General features: G+C 44.8%; 85 non-coding genes and 7 pseudogenes across 85 annotated transcripts; all 92 read left to right on the plus strand.

The window, feature by feature from the left end:
- The first annotated feature begins 29 nt into the window (after window positions 1-29).
- LOC145891656 (5S ribosomal RNA) lies at window positions 30-148 on the plus strand. Its single transcript, XR_014400434.1, has one exon. It is a non-coding gene; the product is annotated as a 5S ribosomal RNA (ribosomal RNA).
- A 65-nt stretch (window positions 149-213) lies between these two features.
- On the plus strand, window positions 214-332 carry LOC145891331 (5S ribosomal RNA). The gene has a single exon (XR_014400129.1). It is a non-coding gene; the product is annotated as a 5S ribosomal RNA (ribosomal RNA).
- Window positions 333-397: 65 nt separating this feature from the next.
- LOC145892887 (5S ribosomal RNA) lies at window positions 398-516 on the plus strand. Its single transcript, XR_014401274.1, has one exon. It is a non-coding gene; the product is annotated as a 5S ribosomal RNA (ribosomal RNA).
- A 65-nt stretch (window positions 517-581) lies between these two features.
- Window positions 582-700, plus strand: LOC145892420 (5S ribosomal RNA; annotated as a pseudogene).
- Window positions 701-765: 65 nt separating this feature from the next.
- Window positions 766-884, plus strand: LOC145891587 (5S ribosomal RNA). Its single transcript, XR_014400371.1, has one exon. It is a non-coding gene; the product is annotated as a 5S ribosomal RNA (ribosomal RNA).
- A 65-nt stretch (window positions 885-949) lies between these two features.
- LOC145892888 (5S ribosomal RNA) lies at window positions 950-1068 on the plus strand. The gene has a single exon (XR_014401275.1). It is a non-coding gene; the product is annotated as a 5S ribosomal RNA (ribosomal RNA).
- Window positions 1069-1133: 65 nt separating this feature from the next.
- On the plus strand, window positions 1134-1252 carry LOC145892889 (5S ribosomal RNA). The gene has a single exon (XR_014401276.1). It is a non-coding gene; the product is annotated as a 5S ribosomal RNA (ribosomal RNA).
- Window positions 1253-1317: 65 nt separating this feature from the next.
- LOC145890958 (5S ribosomal RNA) lies at window positions 1318-1436 on the plus strand. The gene has a single exon (XR_014399778.1). It is a non-coding gene; the product is annotated as a 5S ribosomal RNA (ribosomal RNA).
- Window positions 1437-1501: 65 nt separating this feature from the next.
- On the plus strand, window positions 1502-1620 carry LOC145891658 (5S ribosomal RNA). The gene has a single exon (XR_014400436.1). It is a non-coding gene; the product is annotated as a 5S ribosomal RNA (ribosomal RNA).
- Window positions 1621-1685: 65 nt separating this feature from the next.
- LOC145891332 (5S ribosomal RNA) lies at window positions 1686-1804 on the plus strand. The gene has a single exon (XR_014400130.1). It is a non-coding gene; the product is annotated as a 5S ribosomal RNA (ribosomal RNA).
- A 65-nt stretch (window positions 1805-1869) lies between these two features.
- LOC145892891 (5S ribosomal RNA) lies at window positions 1870-1988 on the plus strand. The gene has a single exon (XR_014401278.1). It is a non-coding gene; the product is annotated as a 5S ribosomal RNA (ribosomal RNA).
- Window positions 1989-2053: 65 nt separating this feature from the next.
- On the plus strand, window positions 2054-2172 carry LOC145892892 (5S ribosomal RNA). Its single transcript, XR_014401279.1, has one exon. It is a non-coding gene; the product is annotated as a 5S ribosomal RNA (ribosomal RNA).
- A 65-nt stretch (window positions 2173-2237) lies between these two features.
- Window positions 2238-2356, plus strand: LOC145890959 (5S ribosomal RNA). The gene has a single exon (XR_014399779.1). It is a non-coding gene; the product is annotated as a 5S ribosomal RNA (ribosomal RNA).
- A 65-nt stretch (window positions 2357-2421) lies between these two features.
- Window positions 2422-2540, plus strand: LOC145891272 (5S ribosomal RNA). The gene has a single exon (XR_014400075.1). It is a non-coding gene; the product is annotated as a 5S ribosomal RNA (ribosomal RNA).
- A 65-nt stretch (window positions 2541-2605) lies between these two features.
- Window positions 2606-2724, plus strand: LOC145892893 (5S ribosomal RNA). The gene has a single exon (XR_014401280.1). It is a non-coding gene; the product is annotated as a 5S ribosomal RNA (ribosomal RNA).
- A 65-nt stretch (window positions 2725-2789) lies between these two features.
- LOC145892894 (5S ribosomal RNA) lies at window positions 2790-2908 on the plus strand. Its single transcript, XR_014401281.1, has one exon. It is a non-coding gene; the product is annotated as a 5S ribosomal RNA (ribosomal RNA).
- Window positions 2909-2973: 65 nt separating this feature from the next.
- On the plus strand, window positions 2974-3092 carry LOC145891743 (5S ribosomal RNA). Its single transcript, XR_014400518.1, has one exon. It is a non-coding gene; the product is annotated as a 5S ribosomal RNA (ribosomal RNA).
- A 65-nt stretch (window positions 3093-3157) lies between these two features.
- On the plus strand, window positions 3158-3276 carry LOC145891860 (5S ribosomal RNA). Its single transcript, XR_014400631.1, has one exon. It is a non-coding gene; the product is annotated as a 5S ribosomal RNA (ribosomal RNA).
- A 66-nt stretch (window positions 3277-3342) lies between these two features.
- Window positions 3343-3461, plus strand: LOC145892895 (5S ribosomal RNA). Its single transcript, XR_014401282.1, has one exon. It is a non-coding gene; the product is annotated as a 5S ribosomal RNA (ribosomal RNA).
- Window positions 3462-3527: 66 nt separating this feature from the next.
- LOC145890885 (5S ribosomal RNA) lies at window positions 3528-3646 on the plus strand. The gene has a single exon (XR_014399711.1). It is a non-coding gene; the product is annotated as a 5S ribosomal RNA (ribosomal RNA).
- A 65-nt stretch (window positions 3647-3711) lies between these two features.
- On the plus strand, window positions 3712-3830 carry LOC145892896 (5S ribosomal RNA). The gene has a single exon (XR_014401283.1). It is a non-coding gene; the product is annotated as a 5S ribosomal RNA (ribosomal RNA).
- A 65-nt stretch (window positions 3831-3895) lies between these two features.
- On the plus strand, window positions 3896-4014 carry LOC145892897 (5S ribosomal RNA). Its single transcript, XR_014401284.1, has one exon. It is a non-coding gene; the product is annotated as a 5S ribosomal RNA (ribosomal RNA).
- Window positions 4015-4079: 65 nt separating this feature from the next.
- LOC145890961 (5S ribosomal RNA) lies at window positions 4080-4198 on the plus strand. Its single transcript, XR_014399781.1, has one exon. It is a non-coding gene; the product is annotated as a 5S ribosomal RNA (ribosomal RNA).
- Window positions 4199-4263: 65 nt separating this feature from the next.
- LOC145891273 (5S ribosomal RNA) lies at window positions 4264-4382 on the plus strand. The gene has a single exon (XR_014400076.1). It is a non-coding gene; the product is annotated as a 5S ribosomal RNA (ribosomal RNA).
- A 65-nt stretch (window positions 4383-4447) lies between these two features.
- On the plus strand, window positions 4448-4566 carry LOC145892898 (5S ribosomal RNA). Its single transcript, XR_014401285.1, has one exon. It is a non-coding gene; the product is annotated as a 5S ribosomal RNA (ribosomal RNA).
- Window positions 4567-4631: 65 nt separating this feature from the next.
- On the plus strand, window positions 4632-4750 carry LOC145892899 (5S ribosomal RNA). The gene has a single exon (XR_014401286.1). It is a non-coding gene; the product is annotated as a 5S ribosomal RNA (ribosomal RNA).
- A 65-nt stretch (window positions 4751-4815) lies between these two features.
- Window positions 4816-4934, plus strand: LOC145891858 (5S ribosomal RNA). The gene has a single exon (XR_014400629.1). It is a non-coding gene; the product is annotated as a 5S ribosomal RNA (ribosomal RNA).
- A 65-nt stretch (window positions 4935-4999) lies between these two features.
- LOC145891861 (5S ribosomal RNA) lies at window positions 5000-5118 on the plus strand. The gene has a single exon (XR_014400632.1). It is a non-coding gene; the product is annotated as a 5S ribosomal RNA (ribosomal RNA).
- Window positions 5119-5184: 66 nt separating this feature from the next.
- Window positions 5185-5303, plus strand: LOC145892900 (5S ribosomal RNA). The gene has a single exon (XR_014401287.1). It is a non-coding gene; the product is annotated as a 5S ribosomal RNA (ribosomal RNA).
- Window positions 5304-5369: 66 nt separating this feature from the next.
- Window positions 5370-5488, plus strand: LOC145891150 (5S ribosomal RNA). The gene has a single exon (XR_014399961.1). It is a non-coding gene; the product is annotated as a 5S ribosomal RNA (ribosomal RNA).
- A 65-nt stretch (window positions 5489-5553) lies between these two features.
- On the plus strand, window positions 5554-5672 carry LOC145892903 (5S ribosomal RNA). The gene has a single exon (XR_014401289.1). It is a non-coding gene; the product is annotated as a 5S ribosomal RNA (ribosomal RNA).
- Window positions 5673-5737: 65 nt separating this feature from the next.
- LOC145892421 (5S ribosomal RNA) lies at window positions 5738-5856 on the plus strand (annotated as a pseudogene).
- A 65-nt stretch (window positions 5857-5921) lies between these two features.
- LOC145891589 (5S ribosomal RNA) lies at window positions 5922-6040 on the plus strand. The gene has a single exon (XR_014400372.1). It is a non-coding gene; the product is annotated as a 5S ribosomal RNA (ribosomal RNA).
- A 65-nt stretch (window positions 6041-6105) lies between these two features.
- LOC145892904 (5S ribosomal RNA) lies at window positions 6106-6224 on the plus strand. The gene has a single exon (XR_014401290.1). It is a non-coding gene; the product is annotated as a 5S ribosomal RNA (ribosomal RNA).
- A 65-nt stretch (window positions 6225-6289) lies between these two features.
- Window positions 6290-6408, plus strand: LOC145892905 (5S ribosomal RNA). The gene has a single exon (XR_014401291.1). It is a non-coding gene; the product is annotated as a 5S ribosomal RNA (ribosomal RNA).
- A 65-nt stretch (window positions 6409-6473) lies between these two features.
- Window positions 6474-6592, plus strand: LOC145892906 (5S ribosomal RNA). The gene has a single exon (XR_014401292.1). It is a non-coding gene; the product is annotated as a 5S ribosomal RNA (ribosomal RNA).
- Window positions 6593-6657: 65 nt separating this feature from the next.
- LOC145892907 (5S ribosomal RNA) lies at window positions 6658-6776 on the plus strand. The gene has a single exon (XR_014401293.1). It is a non-coding gene; the product is annotated as a 5S ribosomal RNA (ribosomal RNA).
- A 65-nt stretch (window positions 6777-6841) lies between these two features.
- Window positions 6842-6960, plus strand: LOC145891659 (5S ribosomal RNA). The gene has a single exon (XR_014400437.1). It is a non-coding gene; the product is annotated as a 5S ribosomal RNA (ribosomal RNA).
- Window positions 6961-7025: 65 nt separating this feature from the next.
- LOC145891333 (5S ribosomal RNA) lies at window positions 7026-7144 on the plus strand. Its single transcript, XR_014400131.1, has one exon. It is a non-coding gene; the product is annotated as a 5S ribosomal RNA (ribosomal RNA).
- Window positions 7145-7209: 65 nt separating this feature from the next.
- LOC145892908 (5S ribosomal RNA) lies at window positions 7210-7328 on the plus strand. The gene has a single exon (XR_014401294.1). It is a non-coding gene; the product is annotated as a 5S ribosomal RNA (ribosomal RNA).
- Window positions 7329-7393: 65 nt separating this feature from the next.
- Window positions 7394-7512, plus strand: LOC145892179 (5S ribosomal RNA). Its single transcript, XR_014400933.1, has one exon. It is a non-coding gene; the product is annotated as a 5S ribosomal RNA (ribosomal RNA).
- Window positions 7513-7577: 65 nt separating this feature from the next.
- LOC145892909 (5S ribosomal RNA) lies at window positions 7578-7696 on the plus strand. Its single transcript, XR_014401295.1, has one exon. It is a non-coding gene; the product is annotated as a 5S ribosomal RNA (ribosomal RNA).
- Window positions 7697-7761: 65 nt separating this feature from the next.
- Window positions 7762-7880, plus strand: LOC145892910 (5S ribosomal RNA). The gene has a single exon (XR_014401296.1). It is a non-coding gene; the product is annotated as a 5S ribosomal RNA (ribosomal RNA).
- Window positions 7881-7945: 65 nt separating this feature from the next.
- On the plus strand, window positions 7946-8064 carry LOC145891660 (5S ribosomal RNA). The gene has a single exon (XR_014400438.1). It is a non-coding gene; the product is annotated as a 5S ribosomal RNA (ribosomal RNA).
- Window positions 8065-8129: 65 nt separating this feature from the next.
- Window positions 8130-8248, plus strand: LOC145892911 (5S ribosomal RNA). The gene has a single exon (XR_014401297.1). It is a non-coding gene; the product is annotated as a 5S ribosomal RNA (ribosomal RNA).
- Window positions 8249-8313: 65 nt separating this feature from the next.
- LOC145892422 (5S ribosomal RNA) lies at window positions 8314-8432 on the plus strand (annotated as a pseudogene).
- Window positions 8433-8497: 65 nt separating this feature from the next.
- Window positions 8498-8616, plus strand: LOC145891590 (5S ribosomal RNA). The gene has a single exon (XR_014400373.1). It is a non-coding gene; the product is annotated as a 5S ribosomal RNA (ribosomal RNA).
- Window positions 8617-8681: 65 nt separating this feature from the next.
- Window positions 8682-8800, plus strand: LOC145892912 (5S ribosomal RNA). The gene has a single exon (XR_014401298.1). It is a non-coding gene; the product is annotated as a 5S ribosomal RNA (ribosomal RNA).
- Window positions 8801-8865: 65 nt separating this feature from the next.
- On the plus strand, window positions 8866-8984 carry LOC145892914 (5S ribosomal RNA). The gene has a single exon (XR_014401300.1). It is a non-coding gene; the product is annotated as a 5S ribosomal RNA (ribosomal RNA).
- Window positions 8985-9049: 65 nt separating this feature from the next.
- On the plus strand, window positions 9050-9168 carry LOC145892915 (5S ribosomal RNA). Its single transcript, XR_014401301.1, has one exon. It is a non-coding gene; the product is annotated as a 5S ribosomal RNA (ribosomal RNA).
- A 65-nt stretch (window positions 9169-9233) lies between these two features.
- On the plus strand, window positions 9234-9352 carry LOC145892916 (5S ribosomal RNA). The gene has a single exon (XR_014401302.1). It is a non-coding gene; the product is annotated as a 5S ribosomal RNA (ribosomal RNA).
- A 65-nt stretch (window positions 9353-9417) lies between these two features.
- On the plus strand, window positions 9418-9536 carry LOC145891661 (5S ribosomal RNA). The gene has a single exon (XR_014400439.1). It is a non-coding gene; the product is annotated as a 5S ribosomal RNA (ribosomal RNA).
- A 65-nt stretch (window positions 9537-9601) lies between these two features.
- LOC145891334 (5S ribosomal RNA) lies at window positions 9602-9720 on the plus strand. The gene has a single exon (XR_014400132.1). It is a non-coding gene; the product is annotated as a 5S ribosomal RNA (ribosomal RNA).
- Window positions 9721-9785: 65 nt separating this feature from the next.
- LOC145892917 (5S ribosomal RNA) lies at window positions 9786-9904 on the plus strand. Its single transcript, XR_014401303.1, has one exon. It is a non-coding gene; the product is annotated as a 5S ribosomal RNA (ribosomal RNA).
- A 65-nt stretch (window positions 9905-9969) lies between these two features.
- On the plus strand, window positions 9970-10088 carry LOC145892180 (5S ribosomal RNA). The gene has a single exon (XR_014400934.1). It is a non-coding gene; the product is annotated as a 5S ribosomal RNA (ribosomal RNA).
- Window positions 10089-10153: 65 nt separating this feature from the next.
- LOC145892919 (5S ribosomal RNA) lies at window positions 10154-10272 on the plus strand. The gene has a single exon (XR_014401304.1). It is a non-coding gene; the product is annotated as a 5S ribosomal RNA (ribosomal RNA).
- A 65-nt stretch (window positions 10273-10337) lies between these two features.
- LOC145890919 (5S ribosomal RNA) lies at window positions 10338-10456 on the plus strand. The gene has a single exon (XR_014399743.1). It is a non-coding gene; the product is annotated as a 5S ribosomal RNA (ribosomal RNA).
- Window positions 10457-10521: 65 nt separating this feature from the next.
- LOC145892920 (5S ribosomal RNA) lies at window positions 10522-10640 on the plus strand. Its single transcript, XR_014401305.1, has one exon. It is a non-coding gene; the product is annotated as a 5S ribosomal RNA (ribosomal RNA).
- A 65-nt stretch (window positions 10641-10705) lies between these two features.
- On the plus strand, window positions 10706-10824 carry LOC145892921 (5S ribosomal RNA). The gene has a single exon (XR_014401306.1). It is a non-coding gene; the product is annotated as a 5S ribosomal RNA (ribosomal RNA).
- A 65-nt stretch (window positions 10825-10889) lies between these two features.
- Window positions 10890-11008, plus strand: LOC145892922 (5S ribosomal RNA). The gene has a single exon (XR_014401307.1). It is a non-coding gene; the product is annotated as a 5S ribosomal RNA (ribosomal RNA).
- Window positions 11009-11073: 65 nt separating this feature from the next.
- LOC145891662 (5S ribosomal RNA) lies at window positions 11074-11192 on the plus strand. Its single transcript, XR_014400440.1, has one exon. It is a non-coding gene; the product is annotated as a 5S ribosomal RNA (ribosomal RNA).
- Window positions 11193-11257: 65 nt separating this feature from the next.
- LOC145891335 (5S ribosomal RNA) lies at window positions 11258-11376 on the plus strand. The gene has a single exon (XR_014400133.1). It is a non-coding gene; the product is annotated as a 5S ribosomal RNA (ribosomal RNA).
- A 65-nt stretch (window positions 11377-11441) lies between these two features.
- LOC145892923 (5S ribosomal RNA) lies at window positions 11442-11560 on the plus strand. The gene has a single exon (XR_014401308.1). It is a non-coding gene; the product is annotated as a 5S ribosomal RNA (ribosomal RNA).
- A 65-nt stretch (window positions 11561-11625) lies between these two features.
- LOC145892182 (5S ribosomal RNA) lies at window positions 11626-11744 on the plus strand. The gene has a single exon (XR_014400936.1). It is a non-coding gene; the product is annotated as a 5S ribosomal RNA (ribosomal RNA).
- A 65-nt stretch (window positions 11745-11809) lies between these two features.
- On the plus strand, window positions 11810-11928 carry LOC145892924 (5S ribosomal RNA). The gene has a single exon (XR_014401309.1). It is a non-coding gene; the product is annotated as a 5S ribosomal RNA (ribosomal RNA).
- Window positions 11929-11993: 65 nt separating this feature from the next.
- On the plus strand, window positions 11994-12112 carry LOC145892926 (5S ribosomal RNA). The gene has a single exon (XR_014401311.1). It is a non-coding gene; the product is annotated as a 5S ribosomal RNA (ribosomal RNA).
- Window positions 12113-12177: 65 nt separating this feature from the next.
- On the plus strand, window positions 12178-12296 carry LOC145891663 (5S ribosomal RNA). The gene has a single exon (XR_014400441.1). It is a non-coding gene; the product is annotated as a 5S ribosomal RNA (ribosomal RNA).
- Window positions 12297-12361: 65 nt separating this feature from the next.
- LOC145891336 (5S ribosomal RNA) lies at window positions 12362-12480 on the plus strand. Its single transcript, XR_014400134.1, has one exon. It is a non-coding gene; the product is annotated as a 5S ribosomal RNA (ribosomal RNA).
- A 65-nt stretch (window positions 12481-12545) lies between these two features.
- LOC145892927 (5S ribosomal RNA) lies at window positions 12546-12664 on the plus strand. Its single transcript, XR_014401312.1, has one exon. It is a non-coding gene; the product is annotated as a 5S ribosomal RNA (ribosomal RNA).
- A 65-nt stretch (window positions 12665-12729) lies between these two features.
- Window positions 12730-12848, plus strand: LOC145892423 (5S ribosomal RNA; annotated as a pseudogene).
- Window positions 12849-12913: 65 nt separating this feature from the next.
- On the plus strand, window positions 12914-13032 carry LOC145891591 (5S ribosomal RNA). The gene has a single exon (XR_014400374.1). It is a non-coding gene; the product is annotated as a 5S ribosomal RNA (ribosomal RNA).
- A 65-nt stretch (window positions 13033-13097) lies between these two features.
- Window positions 13098-13216, plus strand: LOC145892928 (5S ribosomal RNA). The gene has a single exon (XR_014401313.1). It is a non-coding gene; the product is annotated as a 5S ribosomal RNA (ribosomal RNA).
- Window positions 13217-13281: 65 nt separating this feature from the next.
- Window positions 13282-13400, plus strand: LOC145892929 (5S ribosomal RNA). Its single transcript, XR_014401314.1, has one exon. It is a non-coding gene; the product is annotated as a 5S ribosomal RNA (ribosomal RNA).
- A 65-nt stretch (window positions 13401-13465) lies between these two features.
- On the plus strand, window positions 13466-13584 carry LOC145891233 (5S ribosomal RNA). The gene has a single exon (XR_014400038.1). It is a non-coding gene; the product is annotated as a 5S ribosomal RNA (ribosomal RNA).
- A 65-nt stretch (window positions 13585-13649) lies between these two features.
- LOC145892424 (5S ribosomal RNA) lies at window positions 13650-13768 on the plus strand (annotated as a pseudogene).
- Window positions 13769-13833: 65 nt separating this feature from the next.
- Window positions 13834-13952, plus strand: LOC145891592 (5S ribosomal RNA). Its single transcript, XR_014400375.1, has one exon. It is a non-coding gene; the product is annotated as a 5S ribosomal RNA (ribosomal RNA).
- A 65-nt stretch (window positions 13953-14017) lies between these two features.
- LOC145892930 (5S ribosomal RNA) lies at window positions 14018-14136 on the plus strand. Its single transcript, XR_014401315.1, has one exon. It is a non-coding gene; the product is annotated as a 5S ribosomal RNA (ribosomal RNA).
- Window positions 14137-14201: 65 nt separating this feature from the next.
- On the plus strand, window positions 14202-14320 carry LOC145892931 (5S ribosomal RNA). Its single transcript, XR_014401316.1, has one exon. It is a non-coding gene; the product is annotated as a 5S ribosomal RNA (ribosomal RNA).
- A 65-nt stretch (window positions 14321-14385) lies between these two features.
- Window positions 14386-14504, plus strand: LOC145892148 (5S ribosomal RNA). Its single transcript, XR_014400904.1, has one exon. It is a non-coding gene; the product is annotated as a 5S ribosomal RNA (ribosomal RNA).
- A 65-nt stretch (window positions 14505-14569) lies between these two features.
- LOC145892932 (5S ribosomal RNA) lies at window positions 14570-14688 on the plus strand. Its single transcript, XR_014401317.1, has one exon. It is a non-coding gene; the product is annotated as a 5S ribosomal RNA (ribosomal RNA).
- Window positions 14689-14753: 65 nt separating this feature from the next.
- Window positions 14754-14872, plus strand: LOC145892933 (5S ribosomal RNA). The gene has a single exon (XR_014401318.1). It is a non-coding gene; the product is annotated as a 5S ribosomal RNA (ribosomal RNA).
- Window positions 14873-14937: 65 nt separating this feature from the next.
- LOC145892425 (5S ribosomal RNA) lies at window positions 14938-15056 on the plus strand (annotated as a pseudogene).
- A 65-nt stretch (window positions 15057-15121) lies between these two features.
- LOC145891593 (5S ribosomal RNA) lies at window positions 15122-15240 on the plus strand. The gene has a single exon (XR_014400376.1). It is a non-coding gene; the product is annotated as a 5S ribosomal RNA (ribosomal RNA).
- Window positions 15241-15305: 65 nt separating this feature from the next.
- LOC145892935 (5S ribosomal RNA) lies at window positions 15306-15424 on the plus strand. Its single transcript, XR_014401319.1, has one exon. It is a non-coding gene; the product is annotated as a 5S ribosomal RNA (ribosomal RNA).
- Window positions 15425-15489: 65 nt separating this feature from the next.
- Window positions 15490-15608, plus strand: LOC145891224 (5S ribosomal RNA). Its single transcript, XR_014400030.1, has one exon. It is a non-coding gene; the product is annotated as a 5S ribosomal RNA (ribosomal RNA).
- Window positions 15609-15673: 65 nt separating this feature from the next.
- LOC145891394 (5S ribosomal RNA) lies at window positions 15674-15792 on the plus strand. Its single transcript, XR_014400188.1, has one exon. It is a non-coding gene; the product is annotated as a 5S ribosomal RNA (ribosomal RNA).
- A 65-nt stretch (window positions 15793-15857) lies between these two features.
- LOC145892936 (5S ribosomal RNA) lies at window positions 15858-15976 on the plus strand. Its single transcript, XR_014401320.1, has one exon. It is a non-coding gene; the product is annotated as a 5S ribosomal RNA (ribosomal RNA).
- A 65-nt stretch (window positions 15977-16041) lies between these two features.
- LOC145892938 (5S ribosomal RNA) lies at window positions 16042-16160 on the plus strand. The gene has a single exon (XR_014401322.1). It is a non-coding gene; the product is annotated as a 5S ribosomal RNA (ribosomal RNA).
- Window positions 16161-16225: 65 nt separating this feature from the next.
- LOC145892571 (5S ribosomal RNA) lies at window positions 16226-16344 on the plus strand (annotated as a pseudogene).
- Window positions 16345-16409: 65 nt separating this feature from the next.
- On the plus strand, window positions 16410-16528 carry LOC145891595 (5S ribosomal RNA). The gene has a single exon (XR_014400377.1). It is a non-coding gene; the product is annotated as a 5S ribosomal RNA (ribosomal RNA).
- A 65-nt stretch (window positions 16529-16593) lies between these two features.
- On the plus strand, window positions 16594-16712 carry LOC145892939 (5S ribosomal RNA). Its single transcript, XR_014401323.1, has one exon. It is a non-coding gene; the product is annotated as a 5S ribosomal RNA (ribosomal RNA).
- Window positions 16713-16776: 64 nt separating this feature from the next.
- On the plus strand, window positions 16777-16895 carry LOC145891824 (5S ribosomal RNA). Its single transcript, XR_014400596.1, has one exon. It is a non-coding gene; the product is annotated as a 5S ribosomal RNA (ribosomal RNA).
- Window positions 16896-16957: the final 62 nt, after the last annotated feature.

Genomic DNA, 16957 nt, shown 5'->3' on the forward strand with positions numbered 1-16957 from the left:
ATAAATGTCGTCAAAACAGTCTAACAAACGTCTACGGCCATACCAGGTTGAAAGCACCCGATCTCGTTCGATCTCGGCAGTTAAGCAACCTCGGGCTTGGTTAGAACTTGGATGGGTGACCGCCTAGGAATACCAAGTGTTGTAGTCATTTTTCTGTTTACCCAAAGTATGCTTTGAATTGAGCATAAATGTCGTCAAAACAGTCTAACAAACGTCTACGGCCATACCAGGTTGAAAGCACCCGATCTCGTTCGATCTCGGCAGTTAAGCAACCTCGGGCTTGGTTAGTACTTGGATGGGTGACCGCCTAGGCATACCAAGTGTTGTAGTCATTTTTCTGTTTACCCAAAGTATGCTTTGAATTGCGCATAAATGTCGTCAAAACAGACTAACAAACGTCTACGGCCATACCAGGTTGAAAGCACCCGATCTCGTTCGATCTCGGCAGTTAAGCAACCTCGGGCTTGGTTAGTACTTGGATGGGTGACCGCCTAGGAATACCAAGTGTTGTAGTCATTTTTCTGTTTATACAAAGTATGCTTTGAATTGCGCATAAAGATCGTCATAACAGACTAACAAACGTCTACGGCCATACCAGGTTGAAAGCACCCGATCTCGTTCGATCTCGGCAGTTAAGCAACCTCGTGGTTGGTTAGTACTTGGATGGGTGACCGCCTAGGAATACCAAGTGTTGTATTCATTTTACTATTTGCACAAAGTATGCTTTGAATTGCCCATGAATGTCGTCAAAACAGACTGACAAACGTCTACGGCCATACCAGGTTGAAAGCATCCGATCTCGTTCGATCTCGGCAGTTAAGCAACCTCGGGCTTGGTTAGTACTTGGATGGGTGACCGCCTAGGAATACCAAGTGTTGTATTCATTTTACTATTTGCACAAAGTATGCTTTGAATTGCCTATAAATGTCGTCAAAACAGACTAACAAACGTCTACGGCCATACCAGGTTGAAAGCACCCGATCTCGTTCGATCTCGGCAGTTAAGCAACCTCGGGCTTGGTTAGTACTTGGATGGGTGACCGCCTAGGAATACCAAGTGTTGTAGTCATTTTTCTGTTTACCCAAAGTATGCTTTGAATTGAGCATAAATGTCGTCAAAACAGTCTAACAAACGTCTACGGCCATACCAGGTTGAAAGCACCCGATCTCGTTCGATCTCGGCAGTTAAGCAACCTCGGGCTTGGTTAGTACTTGGATGGGTGACCGCCTAGGAATACCAAGTGTTGTAGTCATTTTTCTGTTTATACAAAGTATGCTTTGAATTGCGCATAAAGATCGTCATAACAGACTAACAAACGTCTACGGCCATACCAGGTTGAAAGCAACCGATCTCGTTCGATCTCGGCAGTTAAGCAACCTCGGGCTTGGTTAGTACTTGGATGGGTGACCGCCTAGGAATACCAAGTGCTGTAGTCATTTTTCTGTTTACCCAAAGTATGCTTTGAATTGAGCATAAATGTCGTCAAAACAGTCTAACAAACGTCTACGGCCATACCAGGTTGAAAGCACCCGATCTCGTTCGATCTCGGCAGTTAAGCAACCTCGGGCTTGGTTAGAACTTGGATGGGTGACCGCCTAGGAATACCAAGTGTTGTAGTCATTTTTCTGTTTACCCAAAGTATGCTTTGAATTGAGCATAAATGTCGTCAAAACAGTCTAACAAACGTCTACGGCCATACCAGGTTGAAAGCACCCGATCTCGTTCGATCTCGGCAGTTAAGCAACCTCGGGCTTGGTTAGTACTTGGATGGGTGACCGCCTAGGCATACCAAGTGTTGTAGTCATTTTTCTGTTTACCCAAAGTATGCTTTGAATTGCGCATAAATGTCGTCAAAACAGACTAACAAACGTCTACGGCCATACCAGGTTGAAAGCACCCGATCTCGTTCGATCTCGGCAGTTAAGCAACCTCGGGCTTGGTTAGTACTTGGATGGGTGACCGCCTAGGAATACCAAGTGTTGTAGTCATTTTTCTGTTTATACAAAGTATGCTTTGAATTGCGCATAAAGATCGTCATAACAGACTAACAAACGTCTACGGCCATACCAGGTTGAAAGCACCCGATCTCGTTCGATCTCGGCAGTTAAGCAACCTCGGGCTTGGTTAGTACTTGGATGGGTGACCGCCTAGGAATACCAAGTGTTGTAGTCATTTTTCTGTTTATACAAAGTATGCTTTGAATTGCGCATAAAGATCGTCATAACAGACTAACAAACGTCTACGGCCATACCAGGTTGAAAGCAACCGATCTCGTTCGATCTCGGCAGTTAAGCAACCTCGGGCTTGGTTAGTACTTGGATGGGTGACCGCCTAGGAATACCAAGTGCTGTAGTCATTTTTCTGTTTACCCAAAGTATGCTTTGAATTGAGCATACATGTCGTCAAAACAGTCTAACAAACGTCTACGGCCATACCAGGTTGAAAGAACCCGATCTCGTTCGATCTCGGCAGTTAAGCAACCTCGGGCTTGGTTAGTACTTGGATGGGTGACCGCCTAGGAATACCAAGTGTTGTAGTCATTTTTCTGTTTACCCAAAGTATGCTTTGAATTGCGCATAAATGTCGTCAAAACAGACTAACAAACGTCTACGGCCATACCAGGTTGAAAGCACCCGATCTCGTTCGATCTCGGCAGTTAAGCAACCTCGGGCTTGGTTAGTACTTGGATGGGTGACCGCCTAGGAATACCAAGTGTTGTAGTCATTTTTCTGTTTATACAAAGTATGCTTTGAATTGCTCATAATGATCGTCATAACAGACTAACAAACGTCTACGGCCATACCAGGTTGAAAGCACCCGATCTCGTTCGATCTCGGCAGTTAAGCAACCTCGGGCTTGGTTAGTACTTGGATGGGTGACCGCCTAGGAATACCAAGTGTTGTAGTCATTTTTCTGTTTATACAAAGTATGCTTTGAATTGCGCATAAAGATCGTCATAACAGACTAACAAACGTCTACGGCCATACCAGGTTGAAAGCACCCGATCTCGTTCGATCTCGGCAGTTAAGCAACCTCGGGCTTGGTTAGTACTTGGATGGGTGACCGCCTAGGAATACCAAGTGCTGTAGTCATTTTTCTGTTTACCCAAAGTATGCTTTGAATTGAGCATAAATGTTGTCAAAACAGTCTAACAAACGTCTACGGCCAAACCAGGTTGAAAGCACCCGATCTCGTTCGATCTCGGCAGTTAAGCAACCTCGGGCTTGGTTAGCACTTGGATGGGTGACCGCCTAGGAATACCAAGTGTTGTAGTCATTTTTCTGTTTACCCAAAGTTATGCTTTGAATTGCCCATGATTGTCGTCAAAACAGACTAACAAACGTCTACGGCCATACCAGGTTGAAAGCACCCGATCTCGTTCGATCTCGGCAGTTAAGCAACCTCGGGCTTGGTTAGTACTTGGATGGGTGACCGCCTAGGAATACCAAGTGTTGTAGTCATTTTTCTGTTTACCCAAAGTTATGCTTTGAATTGCGCATAAATGTCGTCAAAACAGTCTAACAAACGTCTACGGCCATACCAGGTTGAAAGCATCCGATCTCGTTCGATCTCGGCAGTTAAGCAACCTCGGGCTTGGTTAGTACTTGGATGGGTGACCGCCTAGGAATACCAAGTGCTGTAGTCATTTTTCTGTTTACCCAAAGTATGCTTTGAATTGCGCATAAATGTCGTCAAAACAGACTAACAAACGTCTACGGCCATACCAGGTTGAAAGCACCCGATCTCGTTCGATCTCGGCAGTTAAGCAACCTCGGGCTTGGTTAGTACTTGGATGGGTGACCGCCTAGGAATACCAAGTGTTGTAGTCATTTTTCTGTTTATACAAAGTATGCTTTGAATTGCGCATAAAGATCGTCATAACAGACTAACAAACGTCTACGGCCATACCAGGTTGAAAGCACCCGATCTCGTTCGATCTCGGCAGTTAAGCAACCTCGGGCTTGGTTAGTACTTGGATGGGTGACCGCCTAGGAATACCAAGTGTTGTAGTCATTTTTCTGTTTATACAAAGTATGCTTTGAATTGCGCATAAAGATCGTCATAACAGACTAACAAACGTCTACGGCCATACCAGGTTGAAAGCAACCGATCTCGTTCGATCTCGGCAGTTAAGCAACCTCGGGCTTGGTTAGTACTTGGATGGGTGACCGCCTAGGAATACCAAGTGCTGTAGTCATTTTTCTGTTTACCCAAAGTATGCTTTGAATTGAGCATACATGTCGTCAAAACAGTCTAACAAACGTCTACGGCCATACCAGGTTGAAAGAACCCGATCTCGTTCGATCTCGGCAGTTAAGCAACCTCGGGCTTGGTTAGTACTTGGATGGGTGACCGCCTAGGAATACCAAGTGTTGTAGTCATTTTTCTGTTTACCCAAAGTATGCTTTGAATTGCGCATAAATGTCGTCAAAACAGACTAACAAACGTCTACGGCCATACCAGGTTGAAAGCACCCGATCTCGTTCGATCTCGGCAGTTAAGCAACCTCGGGCTTGGTTAGTACTTGGATGGGTGACCGCCTAGGAATACCAAGTGTTGTAGTCATTTTTCTGTTTATACAAAGTATGCTTTGAATTGCTCATAATGATCGTCATAACAGACTAACAAACGTCTACGGCCATACCAGGTTGAAAGCACCCGATCTCGTTCGATCTCGGCAGTTAAGCAACCTCGGGCTTGGTTAGTACTTGGATGGGTGACCGCCTAGGAATACCAAGTGTTGTAGTCATTTTTCTGTTTATACAAAGTATGCTTTGAATTGCGCATAAAGATCGTCATAACAGACTAACAAACGTCTACGGCCATACCAGGTTGAAAGCACCCGATCTCGTTCGATCTCGGCAGTTAAGCAACCTCGGGCTTGGTTAGTACTTGGATGGGTGACCGCCTAGGAATACCAAGTGCTGTAGTCATTTTTCTGTTTACCCAAAGTATGCTTTGAATTGAGCATAAATGTTGTCAAAACAGTCTAACAAACGTCTACGGCCAAACCAGGTTGAAAGCACCCGATCTCGTTCGATCTCGGCAGTTAAGCAACCTCGGGCTTGGTTAGCACTTGGATGGGTGACCGCCTAGGAATACCAAGTGTTGTAGTCATTTTTCTGTTTACCCAAAGTTATGCTTTGAATTGCCCATGATTGTCGTCAAAACAGACTAACAAACGTCTACGGCCATACCAGGTTGAAAGCACCCGATCTCGTTCGATCTCGGCAGTTAAGCAACCTCGGGCTTGGTTAGTACTTGGATGGGTGACCGCCTAGGAATACCAAGTGTTGTAGTCATTTTTCTGTTTACCCAAAGTTATGCTTTGAATTGCGCATAAATGTCGTCAAAACAGTCTAACAAACGTCTACGGCCATACCAGGTTGAAAGCATCCGATCTCGTTCGATCTCGGCAGTTAAGCAACCTCGGGCTTGGTTAGTACTTGGATGGGTGACCGCCTAGGAATACCAAGCGCTGTAGTCATTTTTCTGTTTACCCAAAGTATGCTTTGAATTGCGCATAAATGTCGTCAAAACAGACTAACAAACGTCTACGGCCATACCAGGTTGAAAGCACCCGATCTCGTTCGATCTCGGCAGTTAAGCAACCTCGGGCTTGGTTAGTACTTGGATGGGTGACCGCCTAGGAATACCAAGTGTTGTAGTCATTTTTCTGTTTATACAAAGTATGCTTTGAATTGCTCATAAAGATCGTCATAACAGACTAACAAACGTCTACGGCCATACCAGGTTGAAAGCACCCGATCTCGTTCGATCTCGGCAGTTAAGCAACCTCGTGGTTGGTTAGTACTTGGATGGGTGACCGCCTAGGAATACCAAGTGTTGTATTCATTTTACTATTTGCACAAAGTATGCTTTGAATTGCCCATGAATGTCGTCAAAACAGACTAGCAAACGTCTACGGCCATACCAGGTTGAAAGCATCCGATCTCGTTCGATCTCGGCAGTTAAGCAACCTCGGGCTTGGTTAGTACTTGGATGGGTGACCGCCTAGGAATACCAAGTGTTGTATTCATTTTACTATTTGCACAAAGTATGCTTTGAATTGCCTATAAATGTCGTCAAAACAGACTAACAAACGTCTACGGCCATACCAGGTTGAAAGCACCCGATCTCGTTCGATCTCGGCAGTTAAGCAACCTCGGGCTTGGTTAGTACTTGGATGGGTGACCGCCTAGGAATACCAAGTGTTGTAGTCATTTTTCTGTTTACCCAAAGTATGCTTTGAATTGAGCATAAATGTCGTCAAAACAGTCTAACAAACGTCTACGGCCATACCAGGTTGAAAGCACCCGATCTCGTTCGATCTCGGCAGTTAAGCAACCTCGGGCTTGGTTAGTACTTGGATGGGTGACCGCCTAGGAATACCAAGTGTTGTAGTCATTTTTCTGTTTATACAAAATATGCTTTGAATTGCGCATAAAGATCGTCATAACAGACTAACAAACGTCTACGGCCATACCAGGTTGAAAGCACCCGATCTCGTTCGATCTCGGCAGTTAAGCAACCTCGGGCTTGGTTAGTACTTGGATGGGTGACCGCCTAGGAATACCAAGTGTTGTAGTCATTTTTCTGTTTACCCAAAGTATGCTTTGAATTGAGCATAAATGTCGTCAAAACAGTCTAACAAACGTCTACGGCCATACCAGGTTGAAAGCACCCGATCTCGTTCGATCTCGGCAGTTAAGCAACCTCGGGCTTGGTTAGTACTTGGATGGGTGACCGCCTAGGAATACCAAGTGTTGTAGTCATTTTTCTGTTTACCCAAAGTATGCTTTGAATTGAGCATAAATGTCGTCAAAACAGTCTAACAAACGTCTACGGCCATACCAGGTTGAAAGCACCCGATCTCGTTCGATCTCGGCAGTTAAGCAACCTCGGGCTTGGTTAGAACTTGGATGGGTGACCGCCTAGGAATACCAAGTGTTGTAGTCATTTTTCTGTTTACCCAAAGTATGCTTTGAATTGAGCATAAATGTCGTCAAAACAGTCTAACAAACGTCTACGGCCATACCAGGTTGAAAGCACCCGATCTCGTTCGATCTCGGCAGTTAAGCAACCTCGGGCTTGGTTAGTACTTGGATGGGTGACCGCCTAGGCATACCAAGTGTTGTAGTCATTTTTCTGTTTACCCAAAGTATGCTTTGAATTGCGCATAAATGTCGTCAAAACAGACTAACAAACGTCTACGGCCATACCAGGTTGAAAGCACCCGATCTCGTTCGATCTCGGCAGTTAAGCAACCTCGGGCTTGGTTAGTACTTGGATGGGTGACCGCCTAGGAATACCAAGTGTTGTAGTCATTTTTCTGTTTATACAAAGTATGCTTTGAATTGCGCATAAAGATCGTCATAACAGACTAACAAACGTCTACGGCCATACCAGGTTGAAAGCACCCGATCTCGTTCGATCTCGGCAGTTAAGCAACCTCGTGGTTGGTTAGTACTTGGATGGGTGACCGCCTAGGAATACCAAGTGTTGTAGTCATTTTTCTGTTTATACAAAATATGCTTTGAATTGCGCATAAAGATCGTCATAACAGACTAACAAACGTCTACGGCCATACCAGGTTGAAAGCACCCGATCTCGTTCGATCTCGGCAGTTAAGCAACCTCGGGCTTGGTTAGTACTTGGATGGGTGACCGCCTAGGAATACCAAGTGTTGTAGTCATTTTTCTGTTTACCCAAAGTATGCTTTGAATTGAGCATAAATGTCGTCAAAACAGTCTAACAAACGTCTACGGCCATACCAGGTTGAAAGCACCCGATCTCGTTCGATCTCGGCAGTTAAGCAACCTCGGGCTTGGTTAGTACTTGGATGGGTGACCGCCTAGGAATACCAAGTGTTGTAGTCATTTTTCTGTTTACCCAAAGTATGCTTTGAATTGAGCATAAATGTCGTCAAAACAGTCTAACAAACGTCTACGGCCATACCAGGTTGAAAGCACCCGATCTCGTTCGATCTCGGCAGTTAAGCAACCTCGGGCTTGGTTAGAACTTGGATGGGTGACCGCCTAGGAATACCAAGTGTTGTAGTCATTTTTCTGTTTACCCAAAGTATGCTTTGAATTGAGCATAAATGTCGTCAAAACAGTCTAACAAACGTCTACGGCCATACCAGGTTGAAAGCACCCGATCTCGTTCGATCTCGGCAGTTAAGCAACCTCGGGCTTGGTTAGTACTTGGATGGGTGACCGCCTAGGAATACCAAGTGTTGTAGTCATTTTTCTGTTTATACAAAGTATGCTTTGAATTGCGCATAAATGTCGTCAAAACAGACTAACAAACGTCTACGGCCATACCAGGTTGAAAGCACCCGATCTCGTTCGATCTCGGCAGTTAAGCAACCTCGTGGTTGGTTAGTACTTGGATGGGTGACCGCCTAGGAATACCAAGTGTTGTATTCATTTTACTATTTGCACAAAGTATGCTTTGAATTGCCCATGAATGTCGTCAAAACAGACTGACAAACGTCTACGGCCATACCAGGTTGAAAGCATCCGATCTCGTTCGATCTCGGCAGTTAAGCAACCTCGGGCTTGGTTAGTACTTGGATGGGTGACCGCCTAGGAATACCAAGTGTTGTATTCATTTTACTATTTGCACAAAGTATGCTTTGAATTGCCTATAAATGTCGTCAAAACAGACTAACAAACGTCTACGGCCATACCAGGTTGAAAGCACCCGATCTCGTTCGATCTCGGCAGTTAAGCAACCTCGGGCTTGGTTAGTACTTGGATGGGTGACCGCCTAGGAATACCAAGTGTTGTAGTCATTTTTCTGTTTACCCAAAGTATGCTTTGAATTGAGCATAAATGTCGTCAAAACAGTCTAACAAACGTCTACGGCCATACCAGGTTGAAAGCACCCGATCTCGTTCGATCTCGGCAGTTAAGCAACCTCGGGCTTGGTTAGTACTTGGATGGGTGACCGCCTAGGAATACCAAGTGTTGTAGTCATTTTTCTGTTTATACAAAATATGCTTTGAATTGCGCATAAAGATCGTCATAACAGACTAACAAACGTCTACGGCCATACCAGGTTGAAAGCACCCGATCTCGTTCGATCTCGGCAGTTAAGCAACCTCGGGCTTGGTTAGTACTTGGATGGGTGACCGCCTAGGAATACCAAGTGTTGTAGTCATTTTTCTGTTTACCCAAAGTATGCTTTGAATTGAGCATAAATGTCGTCAAAACAGTCTAACAAACGTCTACGGCCATACCAGGTTGAAAGCACCCGATCTCGTTCGATCTCGGCAGTTAAGCAACCTCGGGCTTGGTTAGTACTTGGATGGGTGACCGCCTAGGAATACCAAGTGTTGTAGTCATTTTTCTGTTTACCCAAAGTATGCTTTGAATTGAGCATAAATGTCGTCAAAACAGTCTAACAAACGTCTACGGCCATACCAGGTTGAAAGCACCCGATCTCGTTCGATCTCGGCAGTTAAGCAACCTCGGGCTTGGTTAGAACTTGGATGGGTGACCGCCTAGGAATACCAAGTGTTGTAGTCATTTTTCTGTTTACCCAAAGTATGCTTTGAATTGAGCATAAATGTCGTCAAAACAGTCTAACAAACGTCTACGGCCATACCAGGTTGAAAGCACCCGATCTCGTTCGATCTCGGCAGTTAAGCAACCTCGGGCTTGGTTAGTACTTGGATGGGTGACCGCCTAGGCATACCAAGTGTTGTAGTCATTTTTCTGTTTACCCAAAGTATGCTTTGAATTGCGCATAAATGTCGTCAAAACAGACTAACAAACGTCTACGGCCATACCAGGTTGAAAGCACCCGATCTCGTTCGATCTCGGCAGTTAAGCAACCTCGGGCTTGGTTAGTACTTGGATGGGTGACCGCCTAGGAATACCAAGTGTTGTAGTCATTTTTCTGTTTATACAAAGTATGCTTTGAATTGCGCATAAAGATCTTCATAACAGACTAACAAACGTCTACGGCCATACCAGGTTGAAAGCACCCGATCTCGTTCGATCTCGGCAGTTAAGCAACCTCGTGGTTGGTTAGTACTTGGATGGGTGACCGCCTAGGAATACCAAGTGTTGTAGTCATTTTTCTGTTTATACAAAATATGCTTTGAATTGCGCATAAAGATCGTCATAACAGACTAACAAACGTCTACGGCCATACCAGGTTGAAAGCACCCGATCTCGTTCGATCTCGGCAGTTAAGCAACCTCGGGCTTGGTTAGTACTTGGATGGGTGACCGCCTAGGAATACCAAGTGTTGTAGTCATTTTTCTGTTTACCCAAAGTATGCTTTGAATTGAGCATAAATGTCGTCAAAACAGTCTAACAAACGTCTACGGCCATACCAGGTTGAAAGCACCCGATCTCGTTCGATCTCGGCAGTTAAGCAACCTCGGGCTTGGTTAGTACTTGGATGGGTGACCGCCTAGGAATGCCAAGTGTTGTAGTCATTTTTCTGTTTACCCAAAGTATGCTTTGAATTGAGCATAAATGTCGTCAAAACAGTCTAACAAACGTCTACGGCCATACCAGGTTGAAAGCACCCGATCTCGTTCGATCTCGGCAGTTAAGCAACCTCGGGCTTGGTTAGTACTTGGATGGGTGACCGCCTAGGAATACCAAGTGTTGTAGTCATTTTTCTGTTTATACAAAATATGCTTTGAATTGCGCATAAAGATCGTCATAACAGACTAACAAACGTCTACGGCCATACCAGGTTGAAAGCACCCGATCTCGTTCGATCTCGGCAGTTAAGCAACCTCGGGCTTGGTTAGTACTTGGATGGGTGACCGCCTAGGAATACCAAGTGTTGTAGTCATTTTTCTGTTTACCCAAAGTATGCTTTGAATTGAGCATAAATGTCGTCAAAACAGTCTAACAAACGTCTACGGCCATACCAGGTTGAAAGCACCCGATCTCGTTCGATCTCGGCAGTTAAGCAACCTCGGGCTTGGTTAGTACTTGGATGGGTGACCGCCTAGGAATACCAAGTGTTGTAGTCATTTTTCTGTTTACCCAAAGTATGCTTTGAATTGAGCATAAATGTCGTCAAAACAGTCTAACAAACGTCTACGGCCATACCAGGTTGAAAGCACCCGATCTCGTTCGATCTCGGCAGTTAAGCAACCTCGGGCTTGGTTAGAACTTGGATGGGTGACCGCCTAGGAATACCAAGTGTTGTAGTCATTTTTCTGTTTACCCAAAGTATGCTTTGAATTGAGCATAAATGTCGTCAAAACAGTCTAACAAACGTCTACGGCCATACCAGGTTGAAAGCACCCGATCTCGTTCGATCTCGGCAGTTAAGCAACCTCGGGCTTGGTTAGTACTTGGATGGGTGACCGCCTAGGCATACCAAGTGTTGTAGTCATTTTTCTGTTTACCCAAAGTATGCTTTGAATTGCGCATAAATGTCGTCAAAACAGACTAACAAACGTCTACGGCCATACCAGGTTGAAAGCACCCGATCTCGTTCGATCTCGGCAGTTAAGCAACCTCGGGCTTGGTTAGTACTTGGATGGGTGACCGCCTAGGAATACCAAGTGTTGTAGTCATTTTTCTGTTTATACAAAGTATGCTTTGAATTGCGCATAAAGATCGTCATAACAGACTAACAAACGTCTACGGCCATACCAGGTTGAAAGCACCCGATCTCGTTCGATCTCGGCAGTTAAGCAACCTCGTGGTTGGTTAGTACTTGGATGGGTGACCGCCTAGGAATACCAAGTGTTGTAGTCATTTTTCTGTTTATACAAAATATGCTTTGAATTGCGCATAAAGATCGTCATAACAGACTAACAAACGTCTACGGCCATACCAGGTTGAAAGCACCCGATCTCGTTCGATCTCGGCAGTTAAGCAACCTCGGGCTTGGTTAGTACTTGGATGGGTGACCGCCTAGGAATACCAAGTGTTGTAGTCATTTTTCTGTTTACCCAAAGTATGCTTTGAATTGAGCATAAATGTCGTCAAAACAGTCTAACAAACGTCTACGGCCATACCAGGTTGAAAGCACCCGATCTCGTTCGATCTCGGCAGTTAAGCAACCTCGGGCTTGGTTAGTACTTGGATGGGTGACCGCCTAGGAATACCAAGTGTTGTAGTCATTTTTCTGTTTACCCAAAGTATGCTTTGAATTGAGCATAAATGTCGTCAAAACAGTCTAACAAACGTCTACGGCCATACCAGGTTGAAAGCACCCGATCTCGTTCGATCTCGGCAGTTAAGCAACCTCGGGCTTGGTTAGAACTTGGATGGGTGACCGCCTAGGAATACCAAGTGTTGTAGTCATTTTTCTGTTTACCCAAAGTATGCTTTGAATTGAGCATAAATGTCGTCAAAACAGTCTAACAAACGTCTACGGCCATACCAGGTTGAAAGCACCCGATCTCGTTCGATCTCGGCAGTTAAGCAACCTCGGGCTTGGTTAGTACTTGGATGGGTGACCGCCTAGGCATACCAAGTGTTGTAGTCATTTTTCTGTTTACCCAAAGTATGCTTTGAATTGCGCATAAATGTCGTCAAAACAGACTAACAAACGTCTACGGCCATACCAGGTTGAAAGCACCCGATCTCGTTCGATCTCGGCAGTTAAGCAACCTCGGGCTTGGTTAGTACTTGGATGGGTGACCGCCTAGGAATACCAAGTGTTGTAGTCATTTTTCTGTTTATACAAAGTATGCTTTGAATTGCGCATAAAGATCGTCATAACAGACTAACAAACGTCTACGGCCATACCAGGTTGAAAGCACCCGATCTCGTTCGATCTCGGCAGTTAAGCAACCTCGTGGTTGGTTAGTACTTGGATGGGTGACCGCCTAGGAATACCAAGTGTTGTATTCATTTTACTATTTGCACAAAGTATGCTTTGAATTGCCCATGAATGTCGTCAAAACAGACTGACAAACGTCTACGGCCATACCAGGTTGAAAGCATCCGATCTCGTTCGATCTCGGCAGTTAAGCAACCTCGGGCTTGGTTAGTACTTGGATGGGTGACCGCCTAGGAATACCAAGTGTTGTATTCATTTTACTATTTGCACAAAGTATGCTTTGAATTGCCTATAAATGTCGTCAAAACAGACTAACAAACGTCTACGGCCATACCAGGTTGAAAGCACCCGATCTCGTTCGATCTCGGCAGTTAAGCAACCTCGGGCTTGGTTAGTACTTGGATGGGTGACCGCCTAGGAATACCAAGTGTTGTAGTCATTTTTCTGTTTACCCAAATTATGCTTTGAATTGAGCATAAATGTCGTCAAAACAGTCTAACAAACGTCTACGGCCATACCAGGTTGAAAGCACCCGATCTCGTTCGATCTCGGCAGTTAAGCAACCTCGGGCTTGGTTAGTACTTGGATGGGTGACCGCCTAGGAATACCAAGTGTTGTAGTCATTTTTCTGTTTATACAAAGTATGCTTTGAATTGCGCATAAAGATCGTCATAACAGACTAACAAACGTCTACGGCCATACCAGGTTGAAAGCACCCGATCTCGTTCGATCTCGGCAGTTAAGCAACCTCGGGCTTGGTTAGTACTTGGATGGGTGACCGCCTAGAAATACCAAGTGTTGTAGTCATTTTTCTGTTTATACAAAGTATGCTTTGAATTGCGTATAAAGATCGTCATAACAGACTAACAAACGTCTACGGCCATACCAGGTTGAAAGCACCCGATCTCGTTCGATCTCGGCAGTTAAGCAACCTCGTGGTTGGTTAGTACTTGGATGGGTGACCGCCTAGGAATACCAAGTGTTGTATTCATTTTACTATTTGCACAAAGTATGCTTTGAATTGCCCATGAATGTCGTCAAAACAGACTAACAAACGTCTACGGCCATACCAGGTTGAAAGCATCCGATCTCGTTCGATCTCGGCAGTTAAGCAACCTCGGGCTTGGTTAGTACTTGGATGGGTGACCGCCTAGGAATACCAAGTGTTGTATTCATTTTTCTATTTGCACAAAGTATGCTTTGAATTGCCTATAAATGTCGTCAAAACAGACTAACAAACGTCTACGGCCATACCAGGTTGAAAGCACCCGATCTCGTTCGATCTCGGCAGTTAAGCAACCTCGGGCTTGGTTAGTACTTGGATGGGTGACCGCCTAGGAATACCAAGTGTTGTAGTCATTTTTCTGTTTACCCAAAGTATGCTTTGAATTGAGCATAAATGTCGTCAAAACAGTCTAACAAACGTCTACGGCCATACCAGGTTGAAAGCACCCGATCTCGTTCGATCTCGGCAGTTAAGCAACCTCGGGCTTGGTTAGTACTTGGATGGGTGACCGCCTAGGAATACCAAGTGTTGTAGTCATTTTTCTGTTTATACAAAGTATGCTTTGAATTGCGCATAAAGATCGTCATAACAGATTAACAAACGTCTACGGCCATACCAGGTTGAAAGCACCCGATCTCGTTCGATCTCGGCAGTTAAGGAACCTCGGGCTTCGTTAGTACTTGGATGGGTGACCGCCTAGGAATACCAAGTGTTGTAGTCATTTTTCTGTTTACCCAAAGTATGCTTTGAATTGCGCATAAATGTCGTCAAAACAGACTAACTAACGTCTACGGCCATACCAGGTTGAAAGCACCCGATCTCGTTCGATCTCGGCAGTTAAGCAACCTCGGGCTTGGTTAGTACTTGGATGGGTGACCGCCTAGGAATACCAAGTGTTGTAGTCATTTTTCTGTTTATACAAAGTATGCTTTGAATTGCGCATAAAGATCGTCATAACAGACTAACAAACGTCTACGGCCATACCAGGTTGAAAGCACCCGATCTCGTTCGATCTCGGCAGTTAAGCAACCTCGGGCTTGGTTAGTACTTGGATGGGTGACCGCCTAGGAATACCAAGTGTTGTAGTCATTTTTCTGTTTATACAAAAGATGCTTTGAATTGCGCATAAAGATCGTCATAACAGACTAACAAACGTCTACGGCCATACCAGGTTGAAAGCACCCGATCTCGTTCGATCTCGGCAGTTAAGCAACCTCGTGGTTGGTTAGTACTTGGATGGGTGACCGCCTAGGAATACCAAGTGTTGTATTCATTTTACTATTTGCACAAAGTATGCTTTGAATTGCCCATGAATGTCGTCAAAACAGACTAACAAACGTCTACGGCCATACCAGGTTGAAAGCATCCGATCTCGTTCGATCTCGGCAGTTAAGCAACCTCGGGCTTGGTTAGTACTTGGATGGGTGACCGCCTAGGAATACCAAGTGTTGTATTCATTTTTCTATTTGCACAAAGTATGCTTTGAATTGCCTATAAATGTCGTCAAAACAGACTAACAAACGTCTACGGCCATACCAGGTTGAAAGCACCCGATCTCGTTCGATCTCGGCAGTTAAGCAACCTCGGGCTTGGTTAGTACTTGGATGGGTGACCGCCTAGGAATACCAAGTGTTGTAGTCATTTTTCTGTTTACCCAAAGTATGCTTTGAATTGAGCATAAATGTCGTCAAAACAGTCTAACAAACGTCTACGGCCATACCAGGTTGAAAGCACCCGATCTCGTTCGATCTCGGCAGTTAAGCAACCTTGGGCTTGGTTAGTAATTGGATGGGTGACCGCCTAGGAATACCAAGTGTTGTAGTCATTTTTCTGTTTATACAAAGTATGCTTTGAATTGCGCATAAAGATCGTCATAACAGATTAACAAACGTCTACGGCCATACCAGGTTGAAAGCACCCGATCTCGTTCGATCTCGGCAGTTAAGGAACCTCGGGCTTGGTTAGTACTTGGATGGGTGACCGCCTAGGAATACCAAGTGTTGTAGTCATTTTTCTGTTTACCCAAAGTATGCTTTGAATTGAGCATAAATGTCGTCAAAACAGTCTAACAAACGTCTACGGCCATACCAGGTTGAAAGCACCCGATCTCGTTCGATCTCGGCAGTTAAGCAACCTCGGGCTTGGTTAGTACTTGGATGGGTGACCGCCTAGGAATACCAAGTGTTGTAGTCATTTTTCTGTTTACCCAAAGTATGCTTTGAATTGCGCATAAATGTCGTCAAAACAGACTAACAAACGTCTACGGCCATACCAGGTTGAAAGCACCCGATCTCGTTCGATCTCGGCAGTTAAGCAACCTCGGGCTTGGTTAGTACTTGGATGGGTGACCGCCTAGGAATACCAAGTGTTGTAGTCATTTTTCTGTTTATACAAAGTATGCTTTGAATTGCGCATAAAGATCGTCATAACAGACTAACAAACGACTACGGCCATACCAGGTTGAAAGCACCCGATCTCGTTCAATCTCGGCAGTTAAGCAACCTCGTGGTTGGTTAGTACTTGGATGGGTGACCGCCTAGGAATACCAAGTGTTGTATTCATTTTACTATTTGCACAAAGTATGCTTTGAATTGCCCATGAATGTCGTCAAAACAGACTAATAAACGTCTACGGCCATACCAGGTTGAAAGCATCCGATCTCGTTCGATCTCGGCAGTTAAGCAACCTCGGGCTTGGTTAGTACTTGGATGGGTGACCGCCTAGGAATACCAAGTGTTGTATTCATTTTACTATTTGCACAAAGTATGCTTTGAATTGCCTATAAATGTCGTCAAAACAGACTAACAAACGTCTACGGCCATACCAGGTTGAAAGCACCCGATCTCGTTCGATCTCGGCAGTTAAGCAACCTCGGGCTTGGTTAGTACTTGGATGGGTGACCGCCTAGGAATACCAAGTGTTGTAGTCATATTTCTGTTTACCCAAAGTATGCTTTGAATTGAGCAAAATGTCGTCAAAACAGTCTAACAAACGTCTACGGCCATACCAGGTTGAAATCACCCGATCTCGTTCGATCTCGGCAGTTAAGCAACCTCGGGCTTGGTTAGCACTTGGATGGGTGACCGCCTAGGAATACCAAGTGTTGTAGTCATTTTTCTGTTTATACAAAGTATGCTTTGAATTGCGCATAAAGATCGTCATAACAGACTAACA

Source organism: Ascidia mentula, chromosome 2 (genome assembly GCF_947561715.1).
Source record: "Ascidia mentula chromosome 2, kaAscMent1.1, whole genome shotgun sequence".
Classification (NCBI taxonomy): Eukaryota; Metazoa; Chordata; class Ascidiacea; order Phlebobranchia; family Ascidiidae; genus Ascidia; species Ascidia mentula.